This window comes from Ursus arctos, unplaced genomic scaffold (genome assembly GCF_023065955.2).
Source record: "Ursus arctos isolate Adak ecotype North America unplaced genomic scaffold, UrsArc2.0 scaffold_5, whole genome shotgun sequence".
Classification (NCBI taxonomy): Eukaryota; Metazoa; Chordata; class Mammalia; order Carnivora; family Ursidae; genus Ursus; species Ursus arctos.
In genome coordinates, this window is record NW_026623067.1 from 87,302,155 (window position 1) to 87,320,317 (window position 18,163).

Genomic DNA, 18,163 nt, shown 5'->3' on the forward strand with positions numbered 1-18,163 from the left:
TACCTAGGAATAAACTAATGAGAAATGTGCTAGCCCTCTATGGACATTAGCCCCCTCATATTTCAAAACATTAAAGAAGACCATTAAATAAATGGAGAGAGAGATTTTTTTTTTGTGGCAAGGAATACTCAGTATTATAAAAATATCAGTTCTTCAAAAACTAATGATGTACTATACAGTGGCTGACTGAACACAATAAAAAAGAATTAAAAATATCAGTTCTTTCTTATTTTCAAAAAATTCTAATTATTCATGTTCAGTAGAGATCCTTTTATAAATTAACAAGATAATTCTAAATTTTTAAGAACAAAAGGTCAAGAATAGCCAAGACATTCCTAAGGAAAAACCAAGAGGTACAAAAGACAGAGACTTGCCCTATTTGACAAAACTTTTCATAAAGCTATAGTATGGTATTATCACAGAGAAACGAATAGAAAAATAAACCATAATAGAAAGACTAGAAATAAACTCAAATGCAAATAGTTGATCCTTTGCAAAGGTGGTACTGCAGACCAGTGGGGGAAGAACGGACTATTCACTATATAGTGCAGGGACATCAGGTTATCCATGAGGGGAAAAATCTTATTAAACCCTTACTTTACATTCTATGTACTCAAAAAACAAAATTCGAAGTGGATTAAAAACTTCAATATATGGGGCACCTGGGTGGCTCAGTCTGTTAAGTGTCTGCCTTCGGCTCAGGTCGTGATCTCAGGGCCCTGGGATCAAGTCCCACATCAGGCTCCACACTCAGTGGGGAGTCTGCTTGTCTCTCTCCCTCTCCTCCTGACTCTCCACCTGCCTGTGCTCAGTCTCCCTCTCAGATAAATAAATAAAATCTTTAAAAAACAAAAAATTCAATGTAAAAAGCCAAACACGTACCAAGTGACTTAGCAAGTCCTTTCCTAAGTTTATGTCTGAGAGAAATGCTTGCACAGGTACACCAGGAGACATTTAAGATAAAGTTTGTAATAGCATTACTTATAACAGAAAGGGAAAAAAAGAAACCTGAAATATTCATGAAAAAGAGACTGCATCTTCTAGCATCAGTAAGAATGAATCTCAAATATAAAATTTTGGAGGCTTTTACTTCTGCTTAAGATGTAGAAAGCCACAAGAAAATGTCACTCCCACCCTAAACAATGAGAAAAAAACAATCTACAAAATCATTAATTTTTTTTAGACCATCAGAGAGCTGATGTCACAAGATAACCAAGTGAAGTAAACTGCAAAGAGTAGCAGGCTCTTTGAGGAGACAAGGGACACACAAACTCTCACCTTTGGCAGAGCACAGAAGGGAGAGCTGTTACAAAAGCCGTTAAATAGAAAACAACTAAAATGATAAGAAATCATTAAAGGCAAAGTGTGAAATACTGTGACAGTCTTGGGGTCCCAGTCACAGGCTGCATCTGCACCCACCTGCCATTTCTTCCCTACGTATCCACCACATGCTCACAAAGACGGGAAACCTAAGAAAGTCCTTCTGGGGACACAGACATGAAAAAGCTGCCAACACCTGAGAGTGGAGCAATTGTACTAGAGAAGCCGATATTCAATCCTGGCTCATTGGGACAAGGTCACGACTAGCGGCTGCTGAAGACAGACAAGAAAACCTGCCCATGCCCTCGTTATTAAACATTTCGAGAACAAGAAGCAAAAGCTGTCTGTCTCTGAGGCAGGAAACCCCTATGCTCTAGTACCTGCACTGAGTAGGAGGAGGTAGAAGTGGTCTGTCAGTGGGGTGCGGACAGAACGATGAGAAAACCCCACCCCTAAACTCAATGAAATTGGAAAAACAAAACAATAAGTCTTCTGGTATGCACCTAAAGCAATGTTTAGAAATGTATAGCATTCAAAGCTTTTACTGAAAAAGAAAGGTTTCAGATTAATGATCTAAAGTTGGAAAAAGAAAAGCAAATTAAACCCAAAATAAGCAGATGGAAAGAAATACTAAAGAGCAGAACTCAATCAAACAGATTAACAGGTAAAAGAGAGAAACTAATGAAACTACTAATTTCTTAAAAAGATCAATAAAATCAACAAAAGTCTACCAGATTGATTAAGGGAAAAAGGAAAGGAGATACAGATGACCACTATGAGGAATGAGAAAGGGGTACAACCCCTGACTCTGTACACATTAAATGAATAATAAGGAAATATTAATAATAATGACCAACTTATTTAAAGTCAACAAATTCCTTGAAAGACAAAAAAAATACTGAAAGCTCAGTCAAGAAGAAATAGGAACATAGATACAAAACCTCAACAAAATATTAGCAAACTGAATCCACCAATATGTAAAAAGGGTAATAAATCATGAATAAATGGGTTTTATCTCAGGTCTACAGGGTTGGTTCATCAAAAAAAATAATAATAATGAAACACATCAACAAAGCCAAAAGGTAAATCCATATGCTCGTCTCACTGGATACATAAAGACATTTAAAAACTATCTCCTGATGAGAAACACTCTCAACACTCTAGAATAAGAAGGGAATATCCTCAACTGATAAAGGGCATCTGTGAAAAATCTACAAATATCATATTTAATGATTTAAAAAAATGAATGTTTCTGCCCCTAAGATTGGAAAGGAGTCAAGGATATCCACTCTATTTTTATTCATTACTACACTGGAAGTCATAGCCAGTACAATAATACAAGAAAAAGAACTGAAAGTAATAATATGTGAGAATAACACAGTAAAATCATCTTTATTTGCATTAACATGACCCTGCATGTATAATACTCTGAAAAACTACAGAAGTTACTTGAACTCAAGAAGTGATTTAACAAGGTCACAAGATAAAAGGTCAACATACAAAATCAATCTAGTTCTATCAACAAACAATTAAAAACTGAAATCTCAGGGCACTTGGGTGGCACAGTGAGTTGACCATCCAACTCTTGGTTTCGGCTCAGGTTGTGATCTTGGGGTCATGAGATTGAGCCCCACATCAGGCTCCACACTCATCATGGAGCCTGCTTCACACTCTCTCCCTCTCCCTCTCCCACATGTTCTCGTGCTTGCTCTCTCTCTCTCTAAACTAAGTACATCTTTAAAAAAAACAAGTCTCGCAAAACCATCTATAATTATATCAAAAAACATGAAATATGAAGGATACATTTAACAAAAGCATGTAAGAACACACTAAAAAAATACAAGTTATTGGTGACAAATTAATGGGGAAAGACATCATGCTCATGGTTGAATGACTCAATATTAAAATGTCAATTCTCCCCAGGTGATCTCCCCAGATTTGATGTAATTCCAATCAAAATTAAAGCAGGACACTTTTAAATAGTGATGAGTTGATTCTATAATTTATGAGTAAAAGCAATGGACCTGAATAGCCAAGAATTCTGGAGGGAGGGAGGGAAAGGGAGGGAAGGAGGAAGGAGACTTACACTACCTAATTTACTATATAAAGCTACAGTAATCAAAATAGTATGTTATTTGCATAAAGACAGACCTATAAATCAATGGAATCAAACCATGATTTCAAAACAGACCCACATACAGTATATATGATCAACTGACTTTTGACAAGTGTTGCCAGAATATCAAACATGCAAAAAAATGAACCTTTGCCATTATCTCCCACCACATAAAAATTATCTCTAAATGGATGACAGACCTGTACATAAAGGGTAAAATTATAAAAGTCCTAAAAGAAAACACAGGAGAAAATTACGGTGACCTTAAGTTAAAGAATTTTTTCAATAAAATACAAAAAGCACAAAAAGAAAAAAGATAAACTGGACTATCTCAAAATTAGAAAATTTTTCTCTTAGAAAGATAAAATGAAAAGACAAGTGATAGACTGGGAGAAAATTAAAAATTTGAACATTTCACCAAAGAAAAATCACAAATAACCAATAAACTCATAGCAAGATCTCGATGTTGTCATCAAGGAAATAAAAACTCAAACCTTAAAGGGACGCTGCTGCAGAGCCAGCAGAACGCCTCAACTAAAACATCACGACCCCAGCGAGGAGGCTGAACATCTGGAAATGGTCCTGCCCACTGCCGGCAGGGTTGCAAAACGGCACAGAAACCATTTTGGTCTTTTCCTCTAAATTTAAACACATACTGATCATATGACCCAGGAAATTCACTTCCAGATACTTTTCCAATAGAAATGAAGCAAAAGGGGCACCTGGGTGGCTCGTCCGGTTAAGCAGCTGCCTTCAGCTCAGGTCATGATCCCAGGGTCCTGGGATCCAGCTGTGTCAGGCTCCTGGCTCAGTCGGAAGTCTGCTTCTCCCTCTCCCCCGATTGTGCTCTATCTCTCTCACTATCTCTCTGTGTCAAATAAATAAATGAAATCTCTAAAAAAAAAATTTTTAAAAAGAAATGAAGCAAGATCACAAAAGAACTATTTGCAAATGTGGTATGCTAAGTCAAAAAAAGCCTAATACAAAAGACTTTAGATGGAAGGAGTGATGTCACCAATATGGTGACATAGAGCATTTCTTACTTCACTTCCCCTCACAAGAAGACACCACTAAGAGAATCCTAGAATCTGAGAGCAGAGCGAGGCTGAAGCTCTCTCCTGCGTCACAGAGACAAAGACAGACTGCATCCAACGTGTAAGAGAAGCGCCTATCCTTGACTGTTGCCCCTCCCCCAGGCCAGGACAGCAAGCACCATGCGGAGAGGTCTCCCCTGAGCCTCTGGTTTCTCCAGCAGGAAAAGAGAGCCTAGGGTAGACATCTAGCTCCCCCAGCAGAGTGGGTCATTTTTTTGGAACCCTCCCCCCCCAACTCCAGTCTCATCCCACAGGGATTGCGGGCAAACCTACAGATCTTGACCACTGGGAATCAGAGAAGGTGGGAGAGGCTTCCAACAACAAGCACTCTGATCTTAGCAGACCGAGTCCCTACCTGCATCCCCCAAGTCGTGATACCAAACCAGCATCTTTGTTCATCCAGGGAGCCAAGGTGGTGGCACAGTCTGACCAGGGAATTTAGGAGGGTGCAGGTCTGCCTGATTCAGGTCCTCAGATGAAGAGGCCTGCCGGCCCTGGTGCCTGAGCTGCCCCCACCAAGGCGGGAGAGAGCTGGGTGACAGCCTCACCTTTTGCTGAGTGTAGCTCCCAGTCCTGCCTGACCAGAATGCCAGAACACCTGGAGAGCTAATTCATAGTCCCACCCACTGCTGAACGTCACTCCCTGACCCCTCCCAACTGGAATGCCATACTGGGAACACCTGGAAGCTGCTTAGTCCGGCAATGCTAGGGCAGGGGATTATCCCAGGCAGAGCTGGTCATCCACAGAGCGAAACCTGTGGTAGTGTTTGGCCAGAGAACTTGGGGAGTAGGTCAGCTTGAATAAAGACCACAGGCTTGGAGGGTTCCCCTGCTTTGCACAGGCAGGGGAGCTAATTCACGGGTGAAGCGCCTGGCCCCTCCGGCTCAGAAAGCCTGATTGGGAGCACCTGAGAGGCTCCTTGGAGCTGGCCCTGCCTACCTTTCCCAGGCAGGAAAACTAATTCATAGCCCCGCCCACTACCACGTGTAACTCCAGGCCTCTTTCCATCAGAAAACGTGATTGAGAACAGCTGGAAGTTGCACAGCCCAGCAATGGTAGAAAGTAAAGCAAGCAGAGCTGGTCATCCACAGAGCAAAACCAGTCACACCGTTCAACCTGGGCGCATGGGGAGTGGGTCGACTTAAGACCACAAACAAAGAGCCTTACCAGGCTTGGAGGTTTCTCCAGCTTCGCACAGGCAGGAGAGCTGATAGCCCAGCTCACACCTCAGTGGAGCTCCCAGCACCCCACCCCCAACCAGAAAGCCTGATCAGAAGCTCCTGGAAAGCTTAGAGCTGGTCCTCCTGACCCTCCCAGGCACAAGACATAATTCATAGCCCAGCTCACTTCTGAGTGTAGCTCCTGGCCTCACCTGACTAAAAAGCCTGCCTAGAACTCCTGAAAGCTGCTTAACCCAGCAATGCTTGAGCAGAAAGTAGAGGGCAGAGCTGGTCATCTGAAAAGCAAAGCACCATTCTTGCCACGGGTTGGCTTGAGTCAAGACTGTAAACAAAGAGCCTTTCCAGCCTTGGGATGGGTTCTCTTATTCCCTCCTGCCAGGGAAACGAATTCATAGCCCGGTCCATGGCTGATTAAGGCCTTAGCCCCACCTCTCTGCCCCACCCCCCACCCCCAGAAAACCGAACCACAACACACAGGAAGCTATACAGCCCACCTCACAGCCCTGCTCACAGTGGCACTTGAACAAAGAGCACAGCCCATGGCTTTCCCCATCTGTGGAGCAGCGCAGTGGCCCTGCCTGGGCAGGGAATTCAGTGCACAGTCTTGCCTGATTTTTTACTCAAACAATGAGCCCTGCAGGCTCTGGGGCCATCCTGCTGTCCAGCTACGACGGGGAATTTAAGTCATAGATTCACTCACTGCCCAGGACCAGATGACTTCACTGGCCAATTTTAGCAAGCATCTGAATTAATACCAATCCCTTCTCAACTCTTCCCAAAAAATCAAAGAGTAGGAAACATTCCCAAACTTATTTTATGAGGCCAAAATTACCCCGATACCAAAACCTGAAAAGGATACTACCGGAAAAGAAAGAAAACCATAGACAAATATCCCTGATGAATTAAGATGCAAAAATTCTCAAAATACTAGCAAACTGACTTCAACAGCACATTAAAAGGGTCATTCACCATGACCAAATGGGATTTATCCCTAGGATGCAAGGATGTTTCAACACTGACAAATCAATCAACGTGATACATGATTGAAAGAATGAAAGAAAAGATCATATGATCATCTCAACAGATGCAGAAAAAGCATTTGACAAAATTCAATATTGAAATACAATAAAAACTCTTACAAATTAGGTATACAAAGAAATTACCTCAACATTATAAAGGCCATATATGACAAGCTCACAGCTAACCTCATACGCAATGATGAAAGGCTGAAAGCTTTTTCTCTAAGATCGGGAACAAGAAAAGGATACACACTCGCACCACGCCCACTCAACATAACATAGGAAGTCTAAGCCAGAGCAATCAGGCAAGAAAAAGAAAGTCATCAAAATCGGAAAGGAAGGCGCAAAATCGTCTCCATTTGCACAGACATTATTTTATATATAGAAAATACTGAAAATTCCATGAAAAACTGTTAGAACTAATCAATAAATTTAGTAAAGTTCCAGGACACAAAATTAACATACACAAATCAAATAAGTGGAAATGCATCCTGTGTTCATGGATTAGAAAAATTAATGTAGTTAAAATGTGAAAACTACAAAAAGCTATCTATAGATTCAATGCAATCTCTATCAAGATTCCAATGACATTTTTTACAGAAGTAGAAAAATCAATCCTAAAATTTTTTAAAAGATTTATTTATTTCAGTGAAAGAGATAGAGAGCATAGTGGGGAGAGGCAGAGGAAGGAGAGAGGAACCCAAGCAGACACCCTGCTGAGCACAGACCCCCCCCCACCGACACACACACGGGGCTTGATCTCAAGACCCTGAGATCAGACCTGAGCGGAAACCAATGATGCTTAACTGGCTATGCCACCCAGCTGCCCCGATCCTAAAATGTATATGGAACCACAAAAGACCCTTAATAGCCAAAACAATCCTGAGAAAGAACAGCAAAATGAGAGGTATGGCACTTCCTGATTTCAAGGTACGTTATAAACCTATAGTAATCAAAACTGTATGGTACTAGCATAAAATCAGATGCACAGAAAGAACAGAATCTGGAGTCCAGAAATAAACCCATGCATATGCAGTTAACTAATATTTGAAAAGGGAGCTAAGAATACTCAATGGAAAAAAGATGGTCTCTTCAATAAATGGTCCTAGGAAAACTGGATATGGAATTTAGACCCAAAGAACAGAACTAGACCCTTATCTTACACCACTCACAAAGATTAACTTGAAACAGATTAAAGATTTAAATGTAAAACTGGAAACCATAAAACGCCTAGAAAAAACACAGGAAAAATATACTTGACATGAGTCTTGGCAATGATTTTTTTAGATATGACACCTAAATCACAAGCAACAAAATAAGAAATAAACAAGCAGGATTACATCAAATTTAAAAACTTTACAGCAAAAAAAAAAAAAAAAAAAAATGAAATGACAGCCTATGGAATGGGAAAAAATGCTTGCAAACCATATATCTAATAAGGGGTTAAAATTAAAAATATATAAAGAACCCATAAACTCAATAGCAAAAAAAAAAAATCAAATTTAAAAATGGTCAAAGGACCTAAACAGACATTTTTCCAAAGAAGATATGCAAATGGCCAACAGGTACATGAAAGGATGCTGAACATCGCTAATCATCAAGGAAATGCAAATCGAAACCACAATGAGATATCACTTCACACCGATCAGAATGGCTATCACCAAAATGACGAGATAACAAATGCTGGCGAGGATACAGAGAAAAGGGAGCCCTTGGGCATCATGGGAAAGTAAATTGGTATGGCCACTATGGAAAACATCGTGGAAGTTCCTCAAAAAATTAAAAATTGAACTACAATATGATCCAACAATTCTACTCTGGGAATGTAGTCAAAGGAAATGAAAACACCATGTATCTGTACCGCTATGTTGGCTGCAGCATTATTTACAACGGCCGAGACACGGAGACAACATAAGTGTCCGCTGATGGATGAATGGACAAAGGAGTTGTGGTACATACATGTGACAGAATATTATTCAGCCACAGAAAAGAAGGAAATCCTGCCATTTGCAGCAACATGGATGGACATGGAGAACATTATGTTAAGTGAAATATTCAGACAGAAAGATCAAATAGGATCTATTTGATATGTTCAATCTAATTTAAAAAAGAAAAAGCCACAGAAAAAGAGATCAGACTGTGGTTACCAGAGGCAGGGGTTGGGGAGGACTGGCTAGAGGTGGTAAAAAATTACAAACTTCCAATTATAAGTAAATACTAGGGATGTAACGTACAACATGATGACTATAGTTAACACTGCTGTATCATATACATAAAAATTAAGAGTAAATCCTAAGAACATCTTATCACATGATAAATTTTTTTTCCTTTTTTTTCTGTATCCATATGGGATGATGGATGTTAAAAAACTTAATGTAGTAATTATTTCACAATATATGTAAGTCAAATCATTATGCTACACACCTTAAGCTTATACAGTTCTATATGTCAATTACATCTCAATAAAACTGAAAAAAGAAAACTTCATGCCATAAAATTCCATTTATAGAACATTCTGGAAAGGCAAAAAAAAAAAATAGTGACAGAAAACATATCAATGGTTGCCAGGAATTTGGGGTTGGGGAAGGGACTGACTACTAGGAATACAAGGAAACTTTATGAAGAGATGAAAATGTTATTCATCTTAATTGTGGGGTTATCATGCAGGTACATACCTTTATCAAAACCCATCTGAACTATACACTTCAAAAGGTAAATTTTATTGTATATAAATTATACCTCAATTTCCTAATTTCAAAAAATGTGAATGTAAAAGCAAATCAGAGAAGAATACATACAATATGCGCCCATTTACGTAAAGATTGAAACTTTTCATAAGATCCACAATATTGTTTTGGGATACATAAGTATGCAGTTAAACACAAAATTCTAAATAGTGGTTTCCCATGGGAGAACAGGAGAGAAAGAGGATCAGGAGAGGTATTTGGGTCTTTAAAAGTCTTCCATCCTCTACTTTTTAAGGTGGGTGGTCTCTACATTGGCACCTATATTATTATACTTTATTTCTTGTACAGTATACACTTTTGTATGTATGAAATATTTTATTTCATAATAAAATAGAAATTAAGAGGAGGGAGAAAAGATTGCGGAGGAGTAGGGGACCCCTTTTTCAGCTGGTCCCCTGAATCGAGCTGGAGAGGTACCAGACCAGCCTGAACATCCACAGAATCAGCCTGAGATGCAGGAAGATGCATCTGGATCTCTACAAATGAACATCTCTAGTGCTGAGTATTGAGGTACGAAGTGGGGAGCCAAGAAACCGCGCACAGATATCGGAAGATAAACGGAAGGGGGAGGGAGCCGCTGCGTTCGGGTGCCAGGAAGCGGTAGCCACCTGCACAGGGGAGCGGGCGGACTCGGGAGGGCACCCGCGAGAGAGCAGACTGAGACCGTGAGCCCGGGACGCGCGACCAGACTGAAAGCCGGAACTTCGGAGCGCTCACTGGAACCGGACTGATACTGGGAGCTTGGGAGTACAGGCATGTGTCCAAACTGAAAACCGGAGCTCCTGAGCGTACACTGCAACCCGACTAAAACCGGGAACTTGGGAGCGCGCACACGACCAGACTGAAAACTGGCCCTCCAGAACACACATGCAAACCACACTGAAAACAGGGAGCTTGGGAGCGCGCACACGACCAGACTGAAAACTGGCCCTCCAGAACGCACATGCAAACCACACTGAAACAGGGAGCTTGGGAGCACGCGCAGAAACCGGGGGCGGCTGGCGGTGTCAGAAGGATGGAGACGCCGGGCCCTGGAAGCAAGGGCTGGGAGAGCGGCTGGGGGACGCACAACCTGGGAAGCTGCAGGGTTTTTAGCAGCACCAACAGAAACAGAGTTAAAGTGGCCAGGAGAGCTCAGTGGAGAACAGACTGTGCTCTCTGTTCTGAGACAGAGGCTAGGATACGGCCACTGTTGCTCTCTCAGAAGAGTCAGATGAGAGAGAAACCTCCAGGGAAAGCCGCCAAAGAACAAAAACCCAGAAATACCAGCTCACATTGTGCCCACCCCCATCCCGCCTCACAGGGATGGGGCAACTCTACCCAAACAGGGTTGCCTGAATATCAGCGCAGGAGGCCCCTCCCCCAGAAGGCAGGCTGAAAAATCAAGAAGCCCATATCCCTAAGCTCCCTATAAAACAAGTGCACACTGCCTGGGTCCTGGACAATAATTTGGGCTCTGGGCATCCCCGCAACCTCTCCTCATCAGAATGACGAGGAGGGGAAACCCTCAGCAAAGAAAGGAGACGGAGACTGTGGCCTCTGCCACAGAACTGATGGATATGGATATAACCAAATTGTCAGAAATGGAGTTCAGAGTAACAATGGTTAAGATGATGTGTAGGCTTGAAAAAAATATTAACAAAAATATTAATGAGAATATAGAACCTCTAAGGGCAGAAATGACAGCGAATCTCACAGAAATTAAAAATGCTATGAATCCACTGCAGTCTAAACTAGATGCTCTGATGGCCAGGGTAGATGAGGCAGAAGAACGAATTAGTGAATTGGAGGATGGAATGGTAGAAGAGAAAGTTAAAACAGAAACTTGGCTCAAAAAAATCCAATCTCAAGGGGCGCCTGGGTAGCGCAGTCATTGAGCATCTGCCCTCAGCTCAGGGCGTGATCCCAGCATTCTGGGATCGAGCCCCACATCAGGCTCCTCTGCTGGGAGCCTGCTTCTTCCTCTCCCACTCCCCCACTTGTGTTCCCTCTCTCACTGGCTGGCTCTCTGTCAAATAAATAAACAAAATCTTTAAAAAAAAAATCCAATCTCAAGAGTGTAGATTACGGGAGATTACTGACTCAATGAAACGTTCCAATGTCAGAATCATCGGCATCCCCGAGGGGGTGGAGAAAGAGAGAGGTCTAGAAGAGATATTTGAATAAATTGTAGCTCAGAACTTCCCTAATCTGAAAAAAGGAAACAAGTATTCATGTCCAAGAGGCAGAGAGGACCCCTCCCAAGGTCAATAAGAACAGACCTACACCACATCACGTCATAGTGCAATTGGCAAATATTAGATCCAAGGATACAGTACTGAAAGTGGCCAGGGGGAAGAAAATCCTTATGTACAGAGGTAAAAATACCAGCATAACGTCAGACCTGTCTACAGAGACATGGCAGGCTAGGAAGGGTTGGCAGGGTATTTTCAAAGCTCTATCTCAGACAACGTGCAGCCAAGGATCCTTTATCCAGCAAGGCTGTCATTCAGAATTGATAGAGAGATAAGGACCTTCCAGGATCCACAGAAAGTGACCAAATTCGTAACCACAAAACCAGCACAACATGAGATATTAAGGGGGGTTCTAGAAAAGTAAAAAGGCCCCAAGAGTGATACAAGAACAGAAATTTACAATCTATAGAAACAAAGACTTCACAAGCAACATGACATCATTAAAATCATCTCTCTCAACAATCACTCTCAATGTGAATGGCCTAAATGCACCCATAAAACACCACAGGGTTGCAGATTGGATAAAAAGACATGACCCATCCATTTGCTGTCTACAAGAGACTCATTTTGAATCTAAACATACATCCAGGCTCTAAGAGAAGGGATGGAAAACCATTTTTCATGCCAATGGACCTCAAAAGAAAGCTGGGGTAGCAATTCTCATATCAGACAGATTAGATTTTAAACTAAAGACTGTAGTTAGAGATACAGAAGGACACTATATTATTCTTAAAGGATGTATCCAACAAGTGGATAGGACAATTATATATATCTATGCCCCCAACAGGGGAGCAGCTAGATACACAAGCCAACTCTTAACCAGAATAAAGAGACATATAGATAATAATACGTTAATAGTAGGGGACCTCAACACTCCACTCTCAGCAACAGACAGATCACCTAAGCAGAAAATCAACAAAGAAACAAGAGCTTTGAATGACATTTTGGACCAGATGGACCTCATAGATACACACAGAACACTACACCCCAGAACAACAGAATACTCATTCTTTTTGAATGCACATTGAACTTTGTCCAGAAGAGACCATATACTGGGTCACAAAATAGGTCTCACCGATACCAAAAGACTGAGATTATTCCGTGCATATTCTCAGACCACAATGCTTTGAAACTGGAACTCAATCACAAGGAAAAATTGGGAAGAAACTCAAACACTTGGAAACTAAGAACCATCCTGCCCAAGAATGACTTGGTAAACCAGGAAATTAAAAATCAATTTAAACAATTTATGGAGACCAATGACAATAAAAACACAATGGTCTGAAACCTATGGGACACTGCAAAGGCAGTCCTAAGGGGAAAATACATAGCCATCCAAACCTCACTCAAAAGAACAGAAAAATCTAAAATGCAGTTTTTATATTCTCACCTCAAAAATCTGGAGCTGGAACAGAAGAACAGGCCTAACCCACTCACGAGAAGGTAGTTGATCAGGATTAGAGCAGAGATCAATGAATTAGAAACCAGGAGCACAGTAGAGCAGATCAACAGAACTAGAAGCTGGTTCTTTGAAAGAATAAATAAGATTGATAAGCCACTGGCCAGACTTATTCAAAAGAATAGAGAAAGGACGCAAATTAATAAAATTATGAATGAAAGGGGAGAGGTCACAACCAACACCAATGAAATAGGAAGGATAATTAGAAACTTTTACCAACAACTTTATGCCAATAAATTAAACGACCTGGAAGAAATGGATGCCTTCCTGGAAACCTATAAACTACCAAGACTGAATCAGGAAGAAAATGATTATTTAAACAGACCAGTTATGAAGAGATTGAAGCAAAAACCTCCCCAAAAACAAGAGTCCAGGGCCTGACGGATTCCCTGGGGAATTCTACCAAACACTCAAAGAAGAAATAATACCTATTCCCCTGAAGCTGTTTCAAAAAATAGAAACAGAAGGAAAACTACCAAACTCATTCTACGAGGCCAGTATTACCCTGATCCCCAAACCAGGCAAAGACCCCATCGAAAAGGAGAATTACAGACCTATATCCCTGATGAATATGGATGCCAAAATTCTCAACAAGATCCTAGCTAATAGGATCCAACAGTACATTAAAAGGATTATCCATCATGACCAAGTGGGATTCATCTCTGGGATGCAACGGTGGTTCGACATTCATAAATCGATCAGTGTGAAAGATCACATCAACAAGAAAAGAGTCAAGAACCATATGATCCTCTCAATTGATTCAGAAAAAGCATTTGACAAAATACAGCATCCTTTCCGGATTAAAACGCTTCAGAGGGTAGGGATAGAGGGTACATTCCTCAATTTCATAAAAATCATCTATAAAAAGCCTACAGCAAATATCATTCTCAATGGGAAAAAGCTGGAAGACTTTCCCTTAAGATCAGGAACACGACAAGGATGCCCACTCTTGCCATTATTATTCAACATAGTACTAGAAGTCCTTCCAACAGCAATCAGACAACAAAAAGGGATAAAATGTATCCAAGTCGGCAAAGAAGAAGTCAAACTGTCTCTCTTCACAGATGACATGATACTCTATATGGAAAACCCAAAAGAATCCACCCCCAAACTACTAGAACTTATAGAGCAATTCAGTAATGTGGCAGGATACAAAATCAATGCTCAGAAATCAGTGCATATCTATACACGAACAATGAGACTGAAGAAAGAGAAATTAGGGAATCCATTCCATTTACAATAGCACCAAAAATCATACATTATCTTGGAATTAACTTAACCAGAGATGTAAAGGACCTATATTCTAGAAACTACAAATCAATCTTGAAAGACATTGAAGACACAAAAAATGGAAAAATATTCCATGCTCATGGATCGGAAGAATAAACATAGTTAAAATGTCTATGCTACCCAGAGCAATCTACACTTTCAATGCCATCCCGATCAAAATACCGATGACATTTTTCAAAGAACTGGAACAAAAGCCCTTAAATTTGTGTGGAATCAGAAAAGGCCCCGAATCGCCAAGGAATTGTTGAAAAGGAGAACAAATCTGGGGGCATCACGTTGCCGGATTTCAAGTTATACTACAAAGCTGTGATCAAAGACAGCATGGTACTGGCACAAACAGACACATAGACCAATGGAACAGAATAGAGAACCCAGAAATGGACCCTCAGCTCTTTGGGCAACTAATCTTTGACAAAGCAGGGAAAAACATCCAGTGGAAAAAAGACAGTCTCTTCCATAAATGGTGCTGGGAAAATTGGACAGGTACATGCAAAAGAATGAACTTGACCACTCTCTCACACCATACATAAAGATAAACTCCAAATGGATGAAAGGCCTCGATGTGAGACAGGAATCCATCAAAATCATAGAGGAGAACATAGGCTGCAACCTTTTTGATATCAGCCACAGCAACTTTTTTCATGACACATCTCCAAAGGCACGAGAAACAAAAGAAAAAATGAACTTGAGGGACTTCTTCAAGATAAAGAGCTTCTGCACAGCCAAGGAAACAGTCAAAAAAACTAAGAGGCAGCCCACGGAATGGGAGAAGATATTTGCAAATGACACTACAGATAAAAGACTGGTATCCAAGATCTATAAAGAACTTCTCAAACTTAATACATGGGAATCAAATAATCAAATCAAAAAATGGGCAGAAGATATGAACAGACACTTTTCCAATGAAGACATACGAATGGCTAACAGACACATGAAAAAATGTTCAACAGCATTAGCCATCATGGAAATTCAAATCAAAACCACTTTGAGATACCACCTTACGCCAGTTAGAATGGCAAAAATTGACAAGGCAGGAAACAACAAATGTTGGAGAGGATGTGGAGAAAGGGGATCCCTCCTACATTGTTGGTGGGAATGCACGTTGGTACAGCCACTTTGGAAAACAGTGTGGAGGTCCCTTAAAAAGTTAAAAATTGAGCTACCCTATGATCCAGCCATTGCACTACTGGGTATTTACCCCAAAGATACAGATGTAGTGAAGAGAAGGGCCATATGCACCCCAGTGTTCATAACAGCATTGTCCACAATAGCTAAATTGTGGAAGGAGCCAAGATGCCCTTCAACAGATGACTGGATTAAGAAGATGTGGTCCATATATACAATGGAATATTACTCGGCCATCAGAAAGAACGATTACACAACATTTGCAGCAACAAGGATGGGACTGGAGGAGATTATGCTAAGTGAAATAAGTCAACCAGAGAAAGACAATTGTCATATGGTTTTACTCATTTATGGAACATAAGAAATAGGAAGATTGGTTGAAGAAGGAAGGGAAGAATGAAGGGGGGTAAACAGAAGGGGGAATGAACCATGAGAGACTGTGGACTCTGGGAAACAAACTGAGGGCTTCAGAGGGGAGGAGTGTGGGGGATTGGGATAGGCCAGTGATGGGTATTAAGGAGGGCACGTATTGCACGGTGCACTGGTTGTTATATGCAAATAATGAATCATGGAACATTACATCAAAAACTAAGGATATACTGTATGGTGACTAACATAACATAATAAATTATTATAAAAAAATAAAAATAAAATAGAAATTAAAACAAAAAATGAAAATCAAAAAGGCAAATTGTGTTATAAATTTTTGTGTTGGAGTACTTTTCCATTATATCAATCAACCACAGAGATATTTTATTAAAGTTTCCTTACAAGAATAATAAATATTTATTGGTTTAATATTTCTACAGGGAAACAATGCCTATAATGTATTGTCTAAGCAGTGTCTCATATCTGTAGACAGCAGAGTTTTCCGCTGAAATTGGACAGCAGATCCATGGAATGGTGTGTTCTAGTTCTAAAATCTTTTTCGGGGAACCATCCCAAGACTTCTACCTATGTTAAAGACCACTATCTTTACATGGCAGGCCTTGGGGACAAAATAACTCCTTATTTTCTCTCAACAAACAACCAGGTTCAAAGTGCTGAGCATGACACATTGTTGACCCTTATTCCAGCACTCAGCCTATAATGCATTTAGCTGTCTTGGTCCAGGCAAATCAAAGTGAACAAAGGAGCCCATGAGAGAGTGCGCAGAGCACTGGGGAATTCTAAGCAGATGTCTCAGTTTGGATCGCTCCCAGGGAACGTTCTACATTTAGCTTTCCTTCCCACTTCCAAATCCCCTGCCCAAAATCAGGATTTGTGCCACCTGCTCCATCCCCCCAAATTTGTCCCCATTTCTACATTTATCCTTAAGCTGCCCATTGGCTGAGCTGCCATACAGCACCCTTCATTCCCTGGAAGAGATCAGATGCTTTACAAACACGGACTAGGACAGTACAAGCAGGGATGAAACCATGAAAATGGTACAATGACTGCAGGGCTGGCCAGCCAAAGGAGTGGGAAACTGGACAGTTGCTGGTGCTCCTACAAACTCAGGACTCTGTCCTAAGTGTGCCTGTCCCAGCTCACTGCCCTCTTCTAAAGTGTTAAGGTACTGCTGTTGCAAAGTTTGCTCAATGGACATCTAATATGAGGAATTAAAAGAAAAACTACATTGAAATACCATTTCTTATCAGATGGGCAAAATAATAAACTCAGAACATTTTAAAAAGCAGCAAAAATAAGCAATTCTAAAGTAGATAGGAAATTTTACAGGGCCTAGAATACCCAAAGCAATCCTACAGAAGAGGAACAAAGCAGGACTTACACCAAGGTGGTGGCACTGGCATAAGGATGGACGAACAAATAAACAAAACACAACGGAGCCCAGAAATTGACCCACAATTATATTGTCAATTGGTCTTTAAGAAAGACAACAAAGTAATACAATGGGGTAAAATCCTTTGAACACATGGCCTTGAAATAAAGGATATGGGGGGGGGGGGGAAAGAACTTTGACCCCTACCTCAAATGATACTCAAAAATTAAGTTGAAATGATTCGTAAGTTGGAATGATTCATCCATTAGAGAAAAACAAGAGTTTATGATTTGGGTTGGGAAAGGGATGGTCAAAAGTTTCTAAAAAAGAAAAAGCAATAACCTTAAAATTTTGATAATTGGATTTCATCAATATTGAAAACTTATACTCATCTGGGGCGCCTGGGTGGCTCAGTCGTTAAGCATCTGCCTTCGGCTCAGGGCGTGATCCCGGCGTTCTGTGATCAAGCCCCACATCAGGCTCCTCTGCTGGAAGCCTGCTTCTTCCTCTCCCACTCCCCCGGCTTGTGTTCCTTCTCTCGCTGGCTGTCTCTCTCTCTGTCGAATAAATAAAAACTCTTTAAAAAAAAAAAAAGAAAAGAAAACTTATACTCATCAAAAAAGAAAATGAATAGGCAAGCCATAAACTGAGAGAAAATAATGACAAAATACTTATCTAACAAAGAACTTCCACAATTCAATAAAAGACAATCCAATTTTTAATGGGCAAACTATCTTTTTAAAATAAAAAATCCAATAACTTTAAATGGGCAAAAGAAACATAATTCCAAAAGAAGATATGTGATTTCAGTGAAT

The 18,163-nt window shown here is 40.6% G+C and overlaps 1 long non-coding RNA gene across 1 annotated transcript in view; it reads right to left on the reverse strand.

Moving 5' to 3' along the window:
- Positions 1–16,384: 16,384 nt before the first annotated feature.
- LOC113255011 (uncharacterized) overlaps positions 16,385–18,163 on the reverse strand; it is a 32,642-nt gene continuing 30,863 nt past the window's right edge. Inside the window, exon 4 of the long non-coding RNA XR_003316036.4 lies at positions 16,385–17,905. This is a non-coding gene — a long non-coding RNA (uncharacterized LOC113255011). The remainder of the gene's footprint in view (positions 17,906–18,163) is intronic.